At 37.7% G+C, this 22,629-nt stretch overlaps 1 protein-coding gene across 2 annotated transcripts in view; it reads right to left on the bottom strand.

Annotated features, from left to right (window-relative positions):
- Positions 1-22,629, bottom strand: part of stan (Protocadherin-like wing polarity protein stan) — a 299,969-nt gene that overhangs the window by 149,223 nt on the left and 128,117 nt on the right. For both annotated transcript variants that reach the window (XM_067774726.1, XM_067774727.1), the window contains one exon: positions 14,448-14,473. The gene's annotated coding sequence lies outside the window, so the exon portion shown is untranslated. The remainder of the gene's footprint in view (positions 1-14,447; positions 14,474-22,629) is intronic.

Here is a 22,629-nt window from a genome sequence, read left to right as displayed (position 1 = left end):
TGGCTCCCGAAACATAGAAAATTGCTTAGTCATAAAAGGGGCCGTGCCACGCCCATTTTTTTAATATGGAATTTTTCCTATTTAATGTTAGAAATCTACTTGGGAAATGAAAAACCATTGATATAAAGCTCCTTTTTGCAATAATGTAGCTATTTTATTTGTCGACGGCCATTTTAAAAATCTTTTATATAAAAGTGGGCGTGGTCCTTAACCGATTTGGTTAATTTTTCTTCGAAGCTTTCCGTACAGTAAAGGCAAACTCTCTTTGTTACGATAGGTGCAAAGCCCGATGAAGTATTAAAACCGTCAACAAAATAAGAATAAAAAGGATAGAATGGAAAACGGCTGCCTTTTTGGCCAACTGCTTACTACCAATACGAACTAAGAGACAAGTTATCTCTAAGTGCTTATAAATGTACCCGTCCAGCATACAACCAAGTTCCATTTCAATGTGTATATACTGTAACGAATTTAGGGAAATTCTACTTATTTGAAACCTGCTAACGTTCAAATCGTTAAACTGTTGAATAAATCACTCCAATATTCTGATTGCAAAATGGTCTTTATTAGACTACTTTGCGAGTAGTACAATTATACTTCACAATTACACTTCACCTCGCAACTGATAGCGTGTTTAAATCAAACATTTCCTCAGCTTGGGCTGCTTTTATAATCTCGGTTTCACGAACAGTTGGAAAACAGGTGTATCTCATGCTTGGTTACCATGTATATTTGTAGTTTATGTTTTTCTTATAGCTTTATGTGTGTGGATGTGTGAGTAGCTAACTAGTACTAACAGAACAGTGACGGTAATATTCGTCACACTGCCCTCCACTTAAGTCGGGTCGTCCCGATCAGAAAAATTTTCTGATCTAAATGCTGCCAGCCATTCCAAATGAACAACTTTTAGTATGAGTTAATTTATTTAATAATTTGGGAAAATTTTAAAACAACGTGACATCAGGACGGACAAGGCGACAGCTGTTTCGATTATACCTTGTAAATCTCTTCAAAGCTTTTTCTCCCGGGAGTAGGAGTCGAACCCGCAATCCTACGATAGTTGAAATGGTTACAAACGCATTCAACTACGTCAGGCCTTAGTTGTTGTAAAGTTTTTCCGAATTTCCTTCTTTTGCATATATTATTCTTCTACGCATCACATACTTCCTATGTAATTATGTGTTGAATTTATGCATGTTTGTAAGGCGGTTTCAGAGAAACTTGACATTGTTGCTGTCTTGTTCTATTTATAGAGCTACAACGAATTTACCAAATGTTGTCTGTTTGTATGAGTTAATCGGGGATTGCCCGTATTGCTTTAAATGTATGAAAACATTTATTTCAAGCCATTTTTAACTTATTTAATAATTTGGGAAAAATTTTAAACAACGTGACATCAGGACGGACAAGGCGACAGCTGTTTCGATTATACCTTGTAAATCTCTTCAAAGCCTTTTCTCCCGGGAGTAGGAGTCGAACCCGCAATCCTACGATAGTTGAAATGGTTACAAACGCATTCAACTACGTCAGGCCTTAGTTGTTGTAAAGTTTTTCCCAATTTCCTTCTTTTGCATATATTATTCTTCCACACATCACATACTTTCTATGTAATTATGTGTTGAAGTTATGCATGTTTGTAAGGCGGTTTCAGAGAAAGTTGGTATTGTTGCTGTTTTTGTTCTATTTATAGAACTACAACGAATTAACCAAATGTTGTCTGTTTGTATGAGTAATCAGGGATTGCCCATATTGTTTTAAAGGTATGAAAACATTTATTTCAAGAAATTTATTATTTTGTAATTTATTAAATAATTTGGGAAAAATTTTAAACAACGTGACATCAGGATGGACAAGGCATAACTTCAACACATAATTACTTACGAAGTATGTGATGTGTAGAAGAATAATATATGCAAAATAAGGCAATTGGGAAATACTTTACAACAACTAAGGCATGACGTAGCTGAATGCGTTTGTAACCATTTCAACTATAGTAGGAGTGCGGGTTCGACTCCCACTCCCGGGAGAAAAGGCTTTGAAGAGATTTACAAGGTATAATCGAAACAGCTGTCGCCTTGTTCGTCCTGATGTCACGTTGTTTAAAAATTTTACCAAATTATTAAATAAACAACTTTTATATTGTTTCGTGGTTTGCCAATAGTTTGTATGCGGTAAACTACATCATTGATGCGTTTTACAACTTGGTATGGGCCTTCCCAATTACACTGCAATTTCGTGGATAAACCTTTCTTTCGTTGTGGTTTGTACAACGGCACCAAATCTCCTTCCCGAAAAGCTTCTGAATTAATTGCCTTTTCGTATCTGGCTTTCATCTTGTCACTCATAATCTTGGTTCATTTTCTTACAAGATCGTGTGTTTCCCTCATCTCTTCCTACAAGACACCAGTGTATTTCTTGGCATTTTTTCCACATCGGCATTTATCCCAAAGTTCAAATCAGCTGGCAGTCGAAGATCATTGCCAAAAGTTACTTTTGCGGAAGTTTGGCCCGTTGTCTCATGCACTGCCGATCGGTACGCCATCAATATGTGTGTATCCCTCTCTTTATGAGACTTGTCTACTACTTTCCTTAAGCGCTCCTCCAAGGTTTTATTGAATTGTTCCACCATACCATGGGTCTGTGGATGCAATGTCCATGTTTTTCGAATGCCCAATGTCTTACACATTTCTTACACAGCTGATTCAAAATTCCTGCCTTTGTCAAAATGTAACTCGATTGGTACACCACACCTTGCAACCCAATTGTTTACAAACACTTCTGCCACTGATTCCGCTTTTTGATTTAGGAATGGGTATACCTCTGGCCATTTGCTGAAATAATCCATAACCACCAGTACATATTAGTTTCCGCGGTTGCTAGTAGGAAATGGACCTGCGACACCCATAGCGATCCTCTCAAATGGTGCACCTGTGTTATATTTCTTCATCTGGCAATGACTTCGGGTTTTGGCCCCTTTAGCTCTGCTGAAAACTTCGCGGTTGGTAATCCACTCAGTGACCGACTGACGGCAATGAACCCATTAGAATCCCTGCTTAATTTCCCCGAGCGTCTTCGTGATTCCCAGATGGCCTCCACTTGGCCATTTATGTGGCTCGTTGAGAACGCCACGAATCCTTTTCATGGGAGCAACTGTCAGTTTCCTCTTACATTGAATTCTAAACTGTTCCACTGTCCCCAATATGACTCTCTACTGACATCTCCTCTATATTTGGTCTTTCGATTCGTTCGAGTACTTGCATAACATGTGACAGATTCGTATTTTCTAGCTGACACTTCCTTAGTTCTTCCTTGTTCCATTCATCCGTACACGTTATAGTCATAAGCCGGACATCTATAATGTCTTCTTTAGGCTCAGCTTTTAAACAGTGCTTGCGTTCTAAACTATATGGTCTTCGTGACATTGCATCAGCATTCCCATGGGTATTACCTTTTCGATGCTCAATGGAAAAGTCATAGCTTTGCTTGATCCACCGTGCCAATTGATCTTCTGGATTTCGGAACTACAGGAGCCATTTCAACGCTGCGTAATGAGTCCTGACGCGGAATTGCTGCCCACAGAGGTACTTGTGAAAATGTTTAATGCACTCTACCAATGCCTACAGCTCTCTCCGTGTAACGCAATAGTTCCTCTTTGGTTTTCCAATTGATCGGCTGTAATATGCAACTAGTTTCTCCTGTCCATCGACCAATTGTGACAAAAGGCCTCCTATAGCATATCCGCTCGGATCTGTATCTAGAATAAACGTGCTCCTGGAGTCGTATAGGCCAATATTGGGGCAGTGCACAAACACTCTTTTAATGTTTGGAAAGCCACTTCTTGCTCCTCCTTCCATTCAAAAGGTTTATTTTTTCTTGTAAGCTCGTGGTGGCTATGGGCTGCGCTGCTAAAGTTTGGAACAAATCGGCATTAATATGTGCACAGCCCAAGGAAACTTTTTAATTCATGTAGGTTCTGTGGCCTTGGCCAGTCCTTTACAGGCCTCTTTTCGCATGCGCAATGCAGATGCCCTCTGTTGTTACCTTGTGACCAAAATAACTTAATTCCTTTTTAAACATTGAACAATTTTTGGGACTTAGTTTCATATAGCGCCAGTTATTCTCTCGAAAACTTCCTCCAAATTCTTAAAATGTTCATCGATGATGTCGTCCAGGTACACCAAGCATGTTTTCCAATGTAGTATTTTCAATACCTGATCCATGAGTCTGTCAAACGTAGCTGGTGCATTACAAAATGCAACGGGCATCAGTGTAAATTGCCAAAGACCATCTCCGACACTGAAAGCTGTTTTCTCTTTGTCTTCCTCCTTCACCTCCACTTGCCAGTAGCTGCTTCCCACGTCCAGTGTGGAAAACGATTTCGTGCCAGATAGCGAGTCCAAAGTGTTGTCAATTTTTTGCAACGTCGTTCGACTTGTGATAGTCCACGAAAAATCTCATTTTTCCATCCTTCTTCTTCAAAAGAACTACCAGTGAACTCCACTAGCTGATTTTTCGATGATGCCGCTCATTTCTTGTACGATATGGCTCACAACTTCTCGCCTCGCCAGTGGAACACTACGAGGGGCTTACGGATCAGCATCGCATCTCCAGTCTCAATTTGATGTTTCACAACGTTGGTGCGGCCTGGTTTGGAACCATCTTGGTCAAATATGTAGGCGTATTTTAGGAGCAATTCTTTTGCTTTCCTTCGATAGTCTTCCTCTAGTCCCTCCATCCATGCAGTGATGTCATTTGAAAGATTAATCTTGCTAGTTGAAACGTTCCTGGAGCTGTTCACAGTCAATAACTACTTCAACCTCTTTGCATCTTCCAAATATAGTTCCTTTCGTCAATTTGAGTGGCAACTTGAACACATTGAGTACTCTTACCGGAATACGTCCATCCTGTTTTGTTAAAGCCAAGGTTTTTCCTACAAGTACGTTCGTTGTTGATTGTTTGCTGCTTCGATAGTCCACAATTTGTTTGTCCCACAATCTCCATCAACCTTTGCCCAGATGACTGCTTCTGATTTTGGTGGTATTTGTTGATTTTCCACCACCAGCACGCGTTTACTGCTGTAGCCTCTCTCGTAGCCGAAATTAAGTAGCACATCCATGTTCTTAAATCGCACCGTCTTGCTTTGCATGTCGGTCTTGATGCCTTGGTCGATTAAGAAGTCCACTCCAATTATGATTTCATCAACAATCTCTGCCACTATAAAATTGTGTAGTACCGTGACATTGTTGTTGTTGTTGTAGTAGCGCTAAGGTTACTTCTCGAAGGCTTTGGGTGGTGTTATCGATGTGATGGTCCTTTGCCGGATACAGATCCGGCCATCTCGGGAACGGATTTATATGGCTATATTAAACCTTCAGGCCATCACTCCCGCCCCACCCCCAATTTCCATGAAGAGCTTGGGGTTGCCAGAGCCTCGTTTGTCAGTGAAACGGGACTCGCCGCTCGAAGGTGTGGTTGACAATTGGGTTTGGAGAAGCTATATATTGCGCTGGAAACCTGAAAAGGTTGCGCTACACAACCCTTTGAATCTGGTATTTTAGTTGCCTCTTACGAGAGGCACACCTACCGCGGGTATATTCTAACCCCCTAACCCGCTGAGGGTACGGTAACGTTCTCAATTGCTACTTCACATGCTAATTCTCCAATTACCTGGGTATCTTCTCCAGTGGCTGTGCATCTTGATCCATGCAATGGTCTTATATTTTTATTTACTAAATGCGATCGAATAATGTCCTCTGCGTGCTCGACCCTCTTCCAATCTGCGAGATAGGGATTATGGGGCATTCAATTGCGGGAGCCAGCTGTCGCCCCTAACGGCTGAATCGCTTTAGTTTAACGATTGACTGGTCTTAGAGATTTGCTCATCTCCTTCGGCTCTGCGCTTACGGCGACCCACATTGTTGGAACTATTTGGGTTGGTACTGCAATAACGTGCAATGTGCCCTGGCTTACCACACTTAGAGCATTCGATGGCACCATCGTTTTTCTGCTGCGTTCCTTTTAATGCGTCAAAAATTGTGTCTACCCAGTCTGGCCTTTCCACTTCCACACGATGAGCTTTTTATGCGGGCTAACTCAAAAGTGACGCTGTTTCCAGAGTCAGTGCATGGGATACCGTTTCAGCAAATGTTGGCTTTGGGTTTGCGTATGTAGCTCGCCTCGTTTCTACGTCCCGTATGCCATTTAGGATTTTTACCCTCTCGGTGTATTCCACGGGTGCGTTCGCATTTGCAAGATGAGCCAATCTTTCAACATCAGAAGCAAACTCTTGCAAAGTCTCATTAGCTTTTTGGAAGCGATTTTGCAACTCTATTTGGTATATGTGTTTCCCGTGTTCGCTTCCGTATCGCCTCTCTAGAGCGCTCATCAATGTTCCATAACTGTTCCATTTGTACTATGGAATTGTCTGTAAGATTTCAGCTGCAGGCCATTTCAATGTCACGAACAATGCAGCAATTTTATCTTCAGCATTCCAGTTGTTCACTGCTGCGGTCTTCTCGAACTGTACCTTAAAGACCTGGAAAAGAACAGAACCGTCAAAAGATGGAGTTTTTATCTTCCTATTACTCGCTGAAACAGCCGGGCGATTAAGTTCCAAATCCTGGATGCGTCCTCTCAAAGTAACCACCTCGGCCTCGATTTTTTCCTCAAACTGCATTATTTACTCGTCCATACGCGCTTCGCGTTTTGATGATATACGTGTCTCTTGTTCTTTCAGTTGTGTTTCCATCTTGGATGTAATCTGTGTCGACATTTCTGAAATAGGCGCTTCTTGTGATTCCATCTTGGATATTACTGTCGATGTTTTTGCAGATATTGCAGCCAATATCATGTTCAAGTCTGTGCCCGCAACTGTTTGTGATGTCTCGTTTTTCTTTTCCATTTATGTTGTTGCCTCTTCCACATGAGAATGAAAAGTGTGTTCATCAACGACGATTCCTTCCAATTCCATAACTTCCTTTAGTCGTGTTTGCAGTTCGGAGTTATTGCCAGTAGTATTCAATCCACGGGCTTCCAACTCCTTTTTCAGTTGCTGAATCTTCAATTCATTCAATTTGGCCATGTCCTTCTTGTATTCTGCATCAAAACGACGCAAGAGTCAACTTTGGGTGGGCCTTAAATGAGTACTTACTGATCCACCGTAATATGCGGGTGCAAGCGTGTTTAATATCTATGGATGCTGTGTTGTTGATTATGGTATTGTGAGCAATTATTTCTAACTACAATACAGAAATTAACAAAACTTTACAGGAGCTGATTGTAAGAGCCCTAACTGCTGTTCGTTAATGAATTTTTAAAACATATTTTTAAGTTTAATATCCATGTTTATGTGCGACAAGATTAGCACTTAAGTATGAGTTTCTTGTGTATGTGTGTATTCTTTGTAAAAAAAAAAAATTCATAAGAAAGATTTTTTAGAATAGGTCGATTCCTCTATCACTTCCCAGAATAATAAGATTAACCCCGGCGAAATTCTATCAAGGTTTAGGTTTTAAGAAAATAGCATCTTACAAACGTTTTTTGAGACAGTTCTAGTCCATTTGCAGGAAAGAAAGGATCCAGAATACTAAGTTAGTTTAAGAGGAATCCCTGTACCAAATTTGAAGCAAATCGCAATATAAAAACAGGTAAGGACGGGACTGCCTTCGGTTGAGCCGAAGACTTCATACCTTTCATGAATGGGTCTGAACAATAATCTTATCCCGTTCGTAATCTCCAAATAATCGGATGTATCTTACTTACTTACTCACTTAAATTGGCGCTTAACCGTCTAAACGGTTATGGCCGTCCAACAAGGCGCGCCAGTCGCTCCTTCGCTCCGCCAACCGGCGCTAATTGGTCACACCAAGGGAGTTTAAATCGTTTTCCACCTGGTCCTTCCAACGGAGTGGGGGCCACCCTCTCCCTCTGCTTCCATAGGGTGGTTCCGATAGAAACACTTTCTTGGCCGGAGCATCATCATTCATTCGCATAACATGGCCTAGCCAGCGCAGCCGCTGCGTTTTAATTCACTGGACTATGTTGATGTGTGCGTATAGCTCGTACAGCTCATCATTAAATCTTCTTCGGTACTCGCCGTCGTCAACGCGTAGAGCTCCATAAATCTTTCGAAGAACTTTTCTCGAACACTCCCAAAGCCGCTTAATCTGCTGTTGTCATGGTTCATGCTTCTGCCCCATATAGCAGGACGGGTACGATAAGTGACTTGTAGAGTATGATTTTCGTTCGCCGAGAGAGGACTTTACTTTTTAATTGCCTCCGTAGTCCAAAGAAGCATTTATTGGCAAGATTGATTCTTCGCTGGATTTCAGTGCTGATGTTGTTGCTAGTGTTGATGCTGGTTCCCAAATAAACGAAGTCTTTTACTATTTCGAAATTATGGCTGCCAACAGTAGCGTGGTGGCCAAGGCGCATATGCGCTGACCATTTGCTCGATGACAGCAGGTACTTCGTTTTGTCCTCATTCACCATCAAACCCATCTTTACCGCTTATTTTTCCAGTTTGGAGTAAGCAGAACTAACAGCGCGGGTGTTTAGGCCGATGATATCAATGTCATCAGCATATTCCAGTAATTGCACGCTTTTATAGTATATTGTTCCAGTGCGGTTAAGTTCTGCAGCTAGTATAATTTTCTCCAGCATCAAATTAAAGAAATTGCACGATAGGGGGTCACTCTGTCTGAAACCTCGTTTAGTTTCGAACGGCTCGGAGAGGTCCTTCCCAATTCTGACTGAGCTGATGGTGTTGCTCAACGTCATTTTGCACAGCCGTATAAATTTTGCGGGGAAACCAAATTCAGACATAGCGGCACATAGGCAGCTCCTTTTCGTGCTGTCGAAGGCGGCTTTAAAGTCGACGAAGAGGTGATGTGTGTCGATTCTCTTTTCACGGGTTTTTTCCAAGATTTGGCGCATTGTGAAAATCTGATCGATGGTAGATTTACCAGGCCTGAAGCCGCACTGATAAGGTCCAATCAGCCCGTTCACGGTGGGCTTCAATCTTTCGCACAATACACCTGAAAGGACCTTATGTGCGATATTAAGAAGGCTGATTCCACGATAGTTGGTGCATTTTGCAGTGTCCCCCTTTTTGTGGACTGGGCAAAGAACACTTAAATTCCAACCGTCGGGCATGCACTCGTCCGCCCATATTTTGCTAAGAAGTTGCTGCATGCACCTTACCAACTCCTCGCCGCCATACTTGAATAGCTCCGCAGGCAATCCATCAGCGCCCACGGCCTTGTTGTTTTTTAATCTGGTTATTGCTATTCTAACTTCGTCATAATCGGGCGGGGGGACATATATTCCATCATTGATTGCGGGATCGGGTTCGTCATCCCTGCGCAGTGAATCGCTGCCTCCATTTAAGAGAGCAGAGAAGTTTTCACTCCATAATCTAAGCACTTTCCGGACATCAGTTACAAGGCCGCCGTTTTCGTTCCTACAGGAGTTTGCCCCGGTCTTAAAGCCTTCCGTCTGTCGCTGTAGTTTTTGGTAAAATTTTCGGGCGTTATTCCTGGTGGCTAGCAGCTCATTCTCCTCGCACTCACGCCTTTCTGCTTCTCCTTTTTTCTTCCTGAAAAGGCCTCCCGCTTCCCTTTTCAACTCACGATAGCGTTCACACAATCCTCTTGTCGCGCTCGCTTTTAACGTAGCCCTGCAGGCAGCGTCTTTTCTTTCGGTTGCAACGCGGCATTTTTCATCGTACCAGTTGTTTTTTCGTGGCCGCCGGTAACCAATTTTTTCCTCGACTGCAGTACGAAGTGCACTAAGACACCGGAGGCATGCCGTCCGTCCATCACAACGTTCTCGATCTAATTGCGAGTATTTCGATCAGGAGACAGCCATGTAGCTTGATGTATCTTTTTATGCATGAGCCTCGTGCTGGATATGACCATGTTTCGAGCACCGGCAAAGTCAACCAGCCTCAGTCCGTTAGGAGAAGTTTCATTGTGTAGGCTGAACTTTCCGACTGTAGAACCAAAAACATCTTCTATGCCCACCCTGGCGTTAAGGTCGCCAAGCACGACTTTTATATCATGACGGGGACAGCGCTCGTATGTGCGTTCTAATTGTTCATAAAAAGTGTCTTTCACCTCATCGTCTTTCTCCTCTGTCGGCGCATTGGCGCAGATGAATAATATATTAAAAAATTTTGCTTTTATTCGGATAGCGGCGAGACGCTCGTCCATAGGCGTGAACGCCAGCACTTGGCGACAAAGTCTTCCTCTCACCACGAACTCGACGCCGAAACTGCGCTTATTCGTATGGCCACTCCAATAGATGTCACAATTTTTGATCATCTTTCTTCCTTGCTTCGTCCAACGCATTTCTTGGATGGCAGTGATGTCAGATTTTGTTTTGACGAGGACATCAACTAGCCGGGCATCTGCACCAATCCCATTCAGAGAGCGGACGTTCCAGGTGCATGCCCTCAATTCATTCGGATGTATAAGATAAGAAATATATAGTGAACAGATGTACATACCTAAACGATTTTTAAGATAAATATTAAATAAAAAATGCCAAAAAACCCCTTATCTGAACAATCGGTTGTATGGGATATATATTATACATAGCTCCGATCGAAATGATTTTTATAGGAAATCTTCTATGATATATTAAAATATATATCATCGAGATTCACGTTTATACTTTCTAAATTGCGGCAGGAATGACCAAAATCGTCTTATCTGAACGATCGGTTGTATGGGAGATATATGTTATAGTAGTCCGATCCTACCGGATCCGACAAATATCTAATATAATAAAAAAATACACGCTTGGGCCAAATTTCATTGAGATATCTCACAATTTGAGGGACTAGTTTGCGTTCAAACAGACACACGGACGGACAGATGGTCGGGCGGACAGACGGACATGGCTATATCAACGCAGTTTGTCGCCCTGATCAATTCGGTATACTTAATGGTGAGTCTATCTTCTATATTTCTCAACGTTACAAACATCGGCCAAAATTAATATACCATTTCATGTTCAAGAAAGGTATAATAATTTTTTCGAATATGTCAGACTTTGGTTAACTTTCACATACACTAACAAAATACACCGCTTGGCATTTGCTACGTCATGGCAAGTACGCAACATCAAAAACTGCAGCTTATTTTCCAGTTTTGAATAGCAAATCAACAACTGTCAAAACAAAACAAGACATGCAAAAGAAAAATTTAAAATGACAAAGTTGTTAACAATCCGTAGCTTTCATTCTCGTTTCCAACATCAAATACACAAAATTCTGGACTCCCTTAATGCTTTAGAATAAGTCGGCCCTACCCACAAATTGCAGCCATCGATTACGCTAGAAATATATTGCCAAAAATATCAAGTGCGCAGAAAACTAATACAAAATGATCATAAGGAATAATCGCCTAAGTCCTATGTATAATAACAGGAGTTAAGCTGTTATTCCTTGTGACCATATAATTAGGTTTTTCCAATATTTCCGAGTCTATTTAGGCAAACTCATAAATATCTTAAATCTATGCTACTTCAAAAAATAACCGCCCAAAACAAGAACAAAGGAAAAACCCAAAATGCAAGTAGCCTTCAATTTATTGCGGAATGCCCCATAATTGCGTTGTTCATAAAAAAAGAGGAAGCAGCGTAAGCCTTAAACCACCAAGTGTAGATTTGGTAATCTGAAATTTTACTCTTCGTCGTTAAGATGCGTATCGCGTGCTTAAACATAGCGTGCTGATCACACACATTAAATAGTTCGGTTATAAGACTTCCTTCAACTTGCTAACTTTTTCATTAGCTATCAGTTTTTCATTTCATTGGATTCTCTAGTGATTGTGCATAGCTCTTGTGAACTTGGCATATTCTTTTCTGACTTTACCATGTTAATGAAGGCGCAAAGCACGTGCAACCAGCCAAACTTCTTTTAACCAACCAAACAAGCAAAGAACTGGTAATTAACTTTTAATCCTCTTCTTCTTCGCTTTTTTCATTTTTCCACCATAAACTTGGCTTCATTGCTGCGAGTTCGTTATTACACTATTCATTAACTATCCGTCAATATTCCCGCTAGCGTAAAGCAGATTCACACATTCACAGCATTGATTTTTGTAACTCGGCAGTAAGATTTTTACGTTGTTAATTATGTTAGTAGATTTTCTTTCATATTTTGGTTTAGTAATTGTACTGAAATTTGTTTATAAAGATTTAATGAAATTGTTAATTACGTTTTAAGTAAGAAAATAGAAATGAAGAGATTTTAAAACTGAAATATCTTCACTCCTTCTAATATGAAGGTAAGTTCAACCGAATAGCGAACGCATTTTGTAATTCTTGCTTCATTTACTTAGATACATGGGAATTTTCATGGATGTTTTAATAATGAGGTTTAGTCAATCTATTCAAATTATAATTGCAGCGAATCAGTTGCTCACTCAATCAGTTGTAGACTCATCAAGAACTAATAGAAAATTTGATAAATTGAAAAGCCCATGGACGTAGCCAGCGAAGCATCCAGGGATATCGCCAGCCCACTTTCTGCGGTCAGATCTATTTTAAAAGTTGTAAACTTATTAAAAACTGATGACAATACAATAACTTGATAAATTCGTAAGGGGAGGGTATACATACTTTCTTTCTGATCGACAAACATAAAGCAAATTTGGCAATGCACGTTAGTTGGAGTTTTGGGATTCTTCCGGGTAATTTGGGGGTCGTTTCAGGATGATTATATGAACTTTTCGGAGTTCCCCCGGAATCGTTTGAACGTATTTTCGGGGGTCACTTCGAGATGAGTTTCAATAATTTTTTATTCAAAAGTGTCCCAACTACTATACCTATCTCCTGCTTAAAGCAATGGTGCCAAAGGAGAACCGTGAAAAAATGTCCAATGTTTGGTGTACATAAGAAAACTAATTCATTGTTTGCGTTACTGGTTCTCAGCCGATGCGCGCACGCAACATGTACTTTGTTCAACGCCGAATAACTCTCCAACGTTCTGCGAAGGTCTTGAGAGCACTTCTGGCTTTTGGCAGGCTTACACTCTTGGTCGATGATATTCTAGTTAAGAAAATTTGTCTGTAACAAATTTGGATCAGGTCATCAGTTTTTTGATAGGGTTTGAAGAAAGAAACCAGCTACATAGGAAATAGCCGGTTTGAAGAAAGTATTCGATTCGAAAAATTAACCTGTAAAAAGAAAGTAAAAGAAACGGAGCCAAACAAATAGGTTCCAGAAAAGTTACGGCTTTCCAAATGGAAAACGGTTCGTAAGACATAGCTGGATTCAAAAATGTAACAGTCATAAAAAAAAAGCAAAAACAGATTCTCAAAATTTAAAGCTCAAAATATGCAAAAGCTTTAAAAGTAACAAGCTCAGGAGCATAACCAGCTACAAAAAAGTAATTACTTAGTTCCCCTTACCACTTCCAAACAAGTAACAAATGTAACAAGTTTAAAATAAGTAACAAGCTATTGACCTTTTCCAAAAGTAATCAGTTCCACAAAAATATCCGATTCGGTAAAAGTAACCGGTTCCAAAAAATTTAAAAAAAATTGAAATATTATAAAAATGAGACCCGTTCAAAAAAAAAAAGGAAGGAGCATTATGCAGTTACAAGGTGACTGACGTTGGCAGCTTCTCTTTCTAATTCGCCATCTTGAACTCCCACTCTGAAACTCAATTTGTCTCTTTGCGCAACTACTTTTTCATTCAGAGGAAAAATTGTAGTAAAAACCATTCAAATCAATTTCCTGGAAAAGTATGCAAAGACATCACTTTTTTCTCCAATTCTATTTTGAGTTGACTTTTCTATAACTCAAATGCGTACAATTTTTTATATAAAACATTTTATATTAAACGAAATTGTTTGAATTTTAATGTTTCCGCCGAAAATAATGGCAAGATGTTTTTTAGCTGGCAAAATTTGCCTCTTATGTGTCAGAAAGCTACTTGTAGTAAGATAGCGAAAGGGTTAATACCAAGAACTCATTTTAATATTTTTTTTTGTTTTTTTTTGTTGAGTCCATAAAGTTCGGGTCAAAAAATTGTTCCAGGTGAAAGTTTATGGCATTTACAGTACTATACTTTTACTTTTCCTAGTACACAGGCTCCTCTTTTTTCCCCATAAAGTTTGATAAAATTGAGATATTGCCTTGAATGTTGAAACAAGAAGATTATGTGTGAAAAAAATCGTTTCATTTGGGTGAGCCGTTCCAATGTTATAGGGCCGGACTTTTATTCTGTGCTTAAAAAATAAAAGTCTGCATTTAAGTTTTATTTTCAGAATTATAAAATAAAAACGTCTTTTCTAAAGGACTTCTACTATAAAAGAGAAACAGTTTGGGTCCCTGGTTGAAACTATAAGCACGGCAGATTTTCTGACTGAAAATATAGAAGTCAACATTGGTGTGTAAATTTGTGGTCTTTACTTTTGCGAATGCAGTACTTACATCTATTTCTCTCGCATAGCATATTTCTGAAATTAAAAAAATATAGACCAGTTAATTAAAAATGCAGCAGATGAAAAAATGTGTGTAGGCAATAGAAAAAGTAGCATACATAAATATATAAGATGGGTTCCTACAGTTTATGCTCAGAAGAAACCGGCGACTAAAAGCCTAAAGATTGTTATACCAAGCGGTATTTATACAATATTTCAACTACATATGCATATGTTGAAATGATGTTCCCTTCTAAAATTTGATTTCGTCACAAATGGCTTTCAGCGTTGAGCCATCTTCAGTGGGAATACGAAAAATCATACTGAACTGGTATAACGCTTAAAGCGGTCTCCCAAAGAAAATTTGACGCAAAACTTTTAAAATGCAAGTGAACAAGATTTTAACTTTAGTAGCGTTATCTTAAATTTTCGTTTTCTTATTTTATAAATTGAAAATATGTATTCATGAAAATTTTCCAAATTCTCATTTTCACTGCGTTCCCTTAACATTTTTCCTTTTTTGCTTACGAGCTACATAATTTGAAGGTTAATTAGCATTTACAACACGCTACTTAAAACAATAAGAATACTGAAATGCAAAGAAATAAAAATAGCAACAAATTTACTTTGAGTAAATCTAAATTTCTAATAACATCTACACCTTTGCTAGAACGCGGGAAAGTTCTTATTTTTTTTTTTCGTTGGAACATCCATTCACTAAAGAAAATGGAATGCACTGAGCATAACAAAGAGTTACGCCTCTAAAAGTTTGGCGGGTGTTTTGGAGGAAGAGTAAATATGAGAAAAAATATGTATGCAAACTAAAATTAAATTAAGCAAAAGTGTGGGAAAATGCGTTCATGCATAAATGAATGAAAGAAAATAAAAGGGAGATGTACATAAAAAAATAATTTAAAGGAATATGGTGCCGTATGTAAAAAGCGAATACACTTTTATATATCGTTAGTTCAATTCATTAAGGCCTCAACCAACAGATTTTTAAGTAAGTTTTAGAACTAATATCCAAGAAATAACGCTTTTTATGAAAGCCAAATGCTTTTCATTTTATTAATTGTTCCGGGAAAAATGTAAACAACCCAACATCAGGTCGGACAAGGCGACAGCTTTTTCGATTATATCTTGTAAATCTCTTCAAAGCCTTTTTTCCCAAAAGTGGTATTTGAGCCCGCACTTCTGCGATGAACGGAGTGTATACCAACGTATCCGACCATCACCATGGATGGCTTTGAAGTGATTTACAAGGTATAACTAATCGAAAAAGCTTTCGCCTTGACTGTCATGATGTGGAACGTTTTCAATTTTCCCTAAAACAATTAATAAAATAAAATTTAAATAATTGCGTCCAAAAAATGCTTGAATGCATTTAAAGAGAATGGGCAATTCCCCTTTCGCATTAACAATTAACTTTTATAGTTAGTTTTGGTGCTCCCATTGAATGTTTTTTACTTCACCTGTAAAATTTTAGTTAGAGCTTTTGTGATTAAACAAGGGTTTGCTTGTAGAGGTGACATGAGCTCAACTTCAAATATCCACAAGTTCAATTGAAGCTATGACCATGCGAAATAAACATAACCTGAAATTGTAAATGGGAACATTTTCAACGATATTGAAAATGTGACCATTATAGGCCGATTAAGACCTTATATAGAACGTGCTCAACCTTTCCGAATCTTAAACATTTTGCAGCCGCGCGCTTCTGTCCACGACTTTTCTGCTTGACTGATCATAAGCAACTCATGCCTTCTTTTGATTTCATTCAAGTGGATTGGGACGTTGCCGTAGATTTCTCGATCGCTGCACACTCCTTGCCAAATCATATGTCTATGCGTTACCTTCTTTTCTTTTATGACCGGGAACCAAGTCTGAGCGAAGCTTCTCTAATGCTTACTTACATTCTAAATCACACATTTTTTTCCTAGGTGTATTAGAGTGAAAAATCTAATTAAAAATTGATCAAAAATCGATTTCGATTATTTATCGAAAAGGTATCGATATGTTAAGAAAAAGTTATTGAAATGCTGTCGATTTGTCATCAGAGCGTTTGCTATTTATTATCAGCGTATTATCAATTAGTTATCGAAAAATTATATATTTGTTGTAAAAAATTTATGGACTGGTTAACAAAACGTTAAAATTTGTAAACGAAAGTTATCAATATGATATAGAAAAGTTATCGAGTGAGCCCTAGAAAGCTAAGGTTATTTTTTTACCCTAGTACGGCGTACGGTATCTTTGTACGTCTGAGAGACGTGTTCAAGTTTAAGGACCCTAAAGATATAAAAAAAACTTACATTTCTTGTATTTTTAATAATTTATTTGATAAATATTCACATGTGTTAAATGTTTTTTAAAGAAAAATATTGATTTTTTTTAATATATTAAAAATTAAGTTTAACTTGTCTTGGACTTGTCCTTACAAAAAGCAGTATTTTTCGAAGGACCTCAGTTTATAGCAAAAATTTTAATATAAAATACATGTTTTTGTACTTCAATTGAATGAACTAACTGTTTTAAACTATACTTAATAAAATATTAGCTAAAATTACCATTTTAGGCAAAAATTACATATCAAATTTGTAGTCACGTAAAAGATAACGATACGTCTCTCAGACGTACTTTTAAAAAACAATCGTATATATATCAGCAAACAGAAAGGTTACTACTAAAAACACCGCCACTGACAAGCTGGTAATGGTAGCTGAGAAAACTGAGAATGAGAATGTTCTCTCTTTCCCATTGTGGGAGACTGAGAGCAAAATTAAAACGACGTACGGCTCACAGACGTACGTTATCTCACTAGGGTTAATATAAAAATTAATTGTTTTGTTATCGAAATGTTTCGATTGCTGTCGAAAATTTATCCATAAGTTGTCGATATTTTATCAAAAATTTATAGACTTTTTATCGAATGGGTACCATTTTGTTAACCGCATGTTATCGATCTGTTTGAGAAAAAGTATCGATGTTTTGTCAAAAAAGTATCGATTTTATAGCGAAAAGTTATCGATTTTCTATCAAAAATGTATTCATTTGCTATCGACAGCTTATCCACTTCTTATCGGAGTGTTACCAATTTAATATCGGCAATATTTGTAAACGAAGACTCGACAGCTTATTATAAAACACGCACCGATAACAAGCCTACAAGAAGCCAATAAGAAGCTGATTACTCGACGATAACAAATAATATTGACTCTATGAGGGTCATCAGGGTTTGATTCTGAACTATTTTGAATAGTTTTCATATTTTTAAAATCACTTTGGACCACTTTGGTAACGTTTTGGTATTGTTTTTGAAATTTATTGTTTCGGATTATTTCGGGAAAATGGGTATCATCTTTATATAATATCTCGATTTCTCTGTTTCAGATACATGAGCACACACCAGTTGGTCGATGGGTGCAAAAATGTTGGGTAATTCCACACTCCTGTTCGCCCATAGCCCAGAGAGAGAAAAAAACGCTTTAAATATAAAATTATTTTGACAGCTTAGTGGAATACTAACCTACTAGCTTCATATTTGAAAACGCTATATCAGCATTTTTTTCAACATTTGTCTCGATTCTGAAGAATAAATTTAACAAGTAAGGAAGGCTAAGTACGGGTGTAGCCGAACATTACATACTCAGCTGAGAGATTTGGAGACAAAAAAGGGAAAATCACCATTTAGGAAAGTGAACCTAGGGTAACCCTGGAATGTGTTTTTATGACATGTGTATCAAATGAAAGGTATTAAAGAGTATTTTAAAAGTGAGTGGCCCATAATGCTATAGGTGGACGCCATTTCGGGATATCGCCACAAAGGTGGACCAGGCGTGACTCTAGAATGTGTTTATACGATATGGGTATCAACTGAAAGGTGTTAATGAGTATTTTAAAAGGGAGTGGGCCTTAGTTCTATAGGTGGACGCCTTTTCGAGATATCGCCATAGAGGTGGACCAGGGGTGACTCCAGAATGTTTTTGTACGGTATGGGTATCAAATTAAAGGTATTAATGAGGGTTTTAAAAGGGAGTGGCCCTTATGTTTATATGTGAAAGCGTTTTCGAGATATCGATGGAAATGTGGACTAGAGTGACCGCTAATTTATTTATATATGTAATACCGCAATCTGTGTTCCTGCCAAGATTCCAAGGGCTTTTGATTTCGCCCTGCAGGACTTTTTCATTTTCTTTTACTTAATATGGTAGGTGTCACACCCATTTTACAAAGTTTTTTCTGAAGTTATATTTTGCGTCAATAAACTAATCCAATTACCATGTTTCATCCCTTTTTTCATATTTGGTATAGAATTATGGCATTTTTTTTCATTTTTCGTAATTTTCGATAGCGCAAAATTGGACGTGGTCGTAGTCGAATTTCGGCCATTTTTTATACCAAGATAAAGCGAGTTCAGATAAGTACGTGAACTGAGTTTAGTAAAGATATATCGATTTTTGCTCAAGTTATCATGTCAATGGCCGAGCCTAAGGACAGACGGTCGACTGTGTATAAAAACTAGGCGTGGCTTAAACCGATTTCGCCCATTTTTGCAGAAAACGGGTATCGTAATAGAATCTATGCCCCTACCAAATTTCAGAAGGTTTGGTAAATTTTTGTTCGACTTATGGCATTAAAATTATCCTAGACAAATTAAATGAAAAAGGGCGGAGCCATGCCCATTTTGCAATTTTCTTTTATATTTTTATTTTGTTGAACCATATCATTACTGGAGTTGGATGTTGACATAATTTACTTATATACTGTAAAGATGTTAAATTTTTTGATAAAATTTGACTTTTAAAAAAATTTTTTTTAAAAGTGGGCGTGTTCGTACACCGGTTTTGCTAATTTTTATTTAGTACATATACAATAATAGGAGTAACGGTCCTGCCAAATTTCTTCATGATATCTTCAACGACAGCCAAATTACAGCTTGCAAAACTTTGAAATTACCTTCTTTTAAAAGTGGGCGGTGCCACGCTATTCGGAGTCATAAATTCAACCCACCTACCAAGTTTCGTCGCATTATCCGTCTTTGGTAATGAATTATCGCACTTTTTCGGTTTTTCGAAATTTTCGATATCGAAAAAGTGGGCGTGATTATAGTCCGATTTCGTTCAGTTTAAATATCGATCTGAGATGAGTGCCCAGGAACTTACATACCAAATTTCATCAAGATACCTCAAAATTTACTCAAGTTATCGTGTTAACGGACAGACGGTCGGACGGACGGACGGACATGGCTCAATCAAATTTTTTTTCGATACTGATGATTTTGATATATGGAAGTCTATATCTATCTCTATTCCTTTATACCTGTACAACCAACCGTTATCCAATCAAAGTTAATATACTCTGTGAGCTCTGCTCAACTGAGTATAAAAATCATATCCACTGGTAATAATACAACAGATTTACGACATCAGCAAAACATTTGCTCACCAACATTTTGACGCTTACAATTGTAATGGAAATGAATTATGTACGTTTGCTAAATAGAAACAAAAAAATCTACGGAAAAAACAGTTAAAATTCACATTTTCCCCCAATCTATTCATTTGAATTTACTCTTCGTTGCTTTGTTAAATGGTAACTGTTTACATTGTAAACTCACACACAGCGCTATTGGAGGTGCAGTCGCTGTGCTGTATGAATGAATATTCAATGGTGAGTCCCTTCATTAATACACAGCGGGAGTGCTTTTCACCCGTGTGCTGACGTACGTACATCTACATACACACAAATATTGTTGGATTCATGCTATTGTATCCTTCTGATACGAGCGCTAGCTAGGTACACTATAGAAGTTATTGACATTTGAAATCGCTTATTTAGCGCCAAAGATTTACGAGCGTTTGGCTATAGATTTTAATGCATTTTTGTGAATGAGCGTTTGCTTCGTATTCATTGACATGGCTGCATTCGTGTGCAATTCCTTTGTTTGCGGTTGTGTTTGCGTTTGAATATTTTTGTTTTTTGTTTGTTGGAAACAAGTTTGTTCAACCCAAATTTGAAAATAGTCGATAAAGCACTAAAGCGCAAAATAATGCAGTTTTCCGAGATTCATTTGTGAATTGCGATTGTTGACCAAAGCTTGCGCTTAAAAGAGATTCACTTTGTTTGGAAACTAAATTTTCTGTTTAAGAGGGCTTAGCTCAATTTACTTTTATTTTACCAAGACAATGGGCCCTTTCATCGAAAAAAACTGTTGATCAATCGTTGATTGATAACTTTCTGAACTCACTGCAGACTTTTTTGATCTACTCAACAGTTTGGAATTTACGTCAAATAAGGGAGTACACATTTCTTTTAGCTACATGCACTCAACTTTTTGGTGAGTCCCTTGACATTTTTAAGTGTTGATTATGAAAATAATTTTCGTGTTTGTGTTGGAGTGAAAATTATCTAAGAAATCATTTTTCTCAAAAACTAAGATTAATGAATTCATTTGGCAGTTCGCTCAACTTGCTATTTTAGATATCGTGCTTAAGAAGCCACCGCCTCTCAAAGACTCGGTAACAATTAAAATGAAAAATTATAAATTACAAACATAAATAAAATTAGAATAAAAAAAATAATAAAAATTATGTATTAATATTGCTGATTTTTGATAGCCTTGTAAGTACTTATTATTGTAAAATATTTAATGAGCTGATAGGCCTTAGTTAAAAAAAAAAATCAAACAAAGTCATATGTTCCTGAAGATGATTTCAGACTGAAATCGAAATATCGACGAAGTAAAACTAAAACACAACTTTAATTATTGTATTTTATTTAACTAAGGCCTATCAGCTCATTAAATTTTTTACAATAATTATGTATTAATAAAAAAAAATTAACAAGATTAGCCTGGTTTCATCGGATTACTTAAGAACTCTCGGAAACATGTTTGCAACGCATCAATAAAAGTTTTGTTCGCTGAACTCGCCAATAACGATTGGTGGATGGAATAAAATATTTTTTTGGCTATCATCGCGAATTCGACCTTCATATATCAGAACTTGTTTGAAGAACGCCTTGTCTCAGATATTGATTTAAAACTCTCCCAAAGCATAAATTGAATACATATTAACCTAAAGGCAATGTTCATGAAAGAGTATGGCCCAAGATACGAGCGTTTTTGAAATAAATTCTTAAACATATTATTTTTGAGCTGAGAGCCGATATACTTTCATTTAAAAAGTATGAAAGTGTTTGAATAAGGGGCAAATCTGCTATTTTCGATAATACACAACGTAAGTGTAGAAACAGTCATTACATTGTAGGGTAATGTGGGAATAACGTATGTGGTACATGGACGGAACAGCGCATTATTAAATTCTTATCGAAGTGTTAAGGGTTTGTTATCGATTACCTGTCGGTTTTTTAGTGCAAGATATGAGCGCGTTATCCATTTAATTTTGATAAATTATCGGTTTCTTATTAACGAGAGGCGGCTGCCGTGGTTTAGAGTTAGCGTACTCCGCCTACCACACTGAATATTCTGGGTTCATGCCCAGGGCAAAGCAACATCAAAATTTAGGAACAAGTTTTTTCAATCAGAAGAAAATTTTTCTAAGCGGGGTCGCCCCTCGGCAGTGATTTGGCAAGCACTCCAAGTGTATTTTTGCCACGAAAAACTTCTCAGTGAAAACTCATTTGCCTTGCAGATGCCGTTCGGAGTCGGCATAAAACATGTAGGTCCCGTGACGCCAATTTGTAGGAAAAATTAAAACGGCCTAAAATCACTTCGGAGGTTATCGTGCCATACATTTTTTATTTGCTTTTTTTATTAATGTGTTATGATTAAGGTATCTATATACGAATTATACATTTTTTTATCGTGTTTGTTAAGTTTTAAACGTTTTGTTAAATACTTTTATCTTGCCATCTATAACAAAGGTTATTCAAGAGTTATTAATTTTTTATCAAAGGGTTATTAAAAGATTATCGATTGATTATAAAAAAGTTGACGACTTTTTATGAAAACGACTTTTACGAAAAGTTACTGTTTCGATATCGGTTTTTTATCAAACATATATCGAAAGTGTGTCCCGTCCCGGCAACTTGTGGGAGAAACTAAAAAAACGACGCAAACTGGCCTAAATCTCATTGAGGGTAAATCGCGCCAAATATTTTCTTTTATCGACTATCTATAAATAGATTAATTTCAGTTTTTTTTAAATTACTTGTACCAACCGAAAATAATG

The sequence above is a fragment of the Eurosta solidaginis genome, chromosome 3 (assembly GCF_040869045.1).
Source record: "Eurosta solidaginis isolate ZX-2024a chromosome 3, ASM4086904v1, whole genome shotgun sequence".
Lineage (NCBI taxonomy): Eukaryota > Metazoa > Arthropoda > Insecta > Diptera > Tephritidae > Eurosta > Eurosta solidaginis.
The sequence above is the reverse complement of the archived record's forward strand: the minus strand, read 5'-3'. Positions and strand labels throughout refer to the sequence as shown.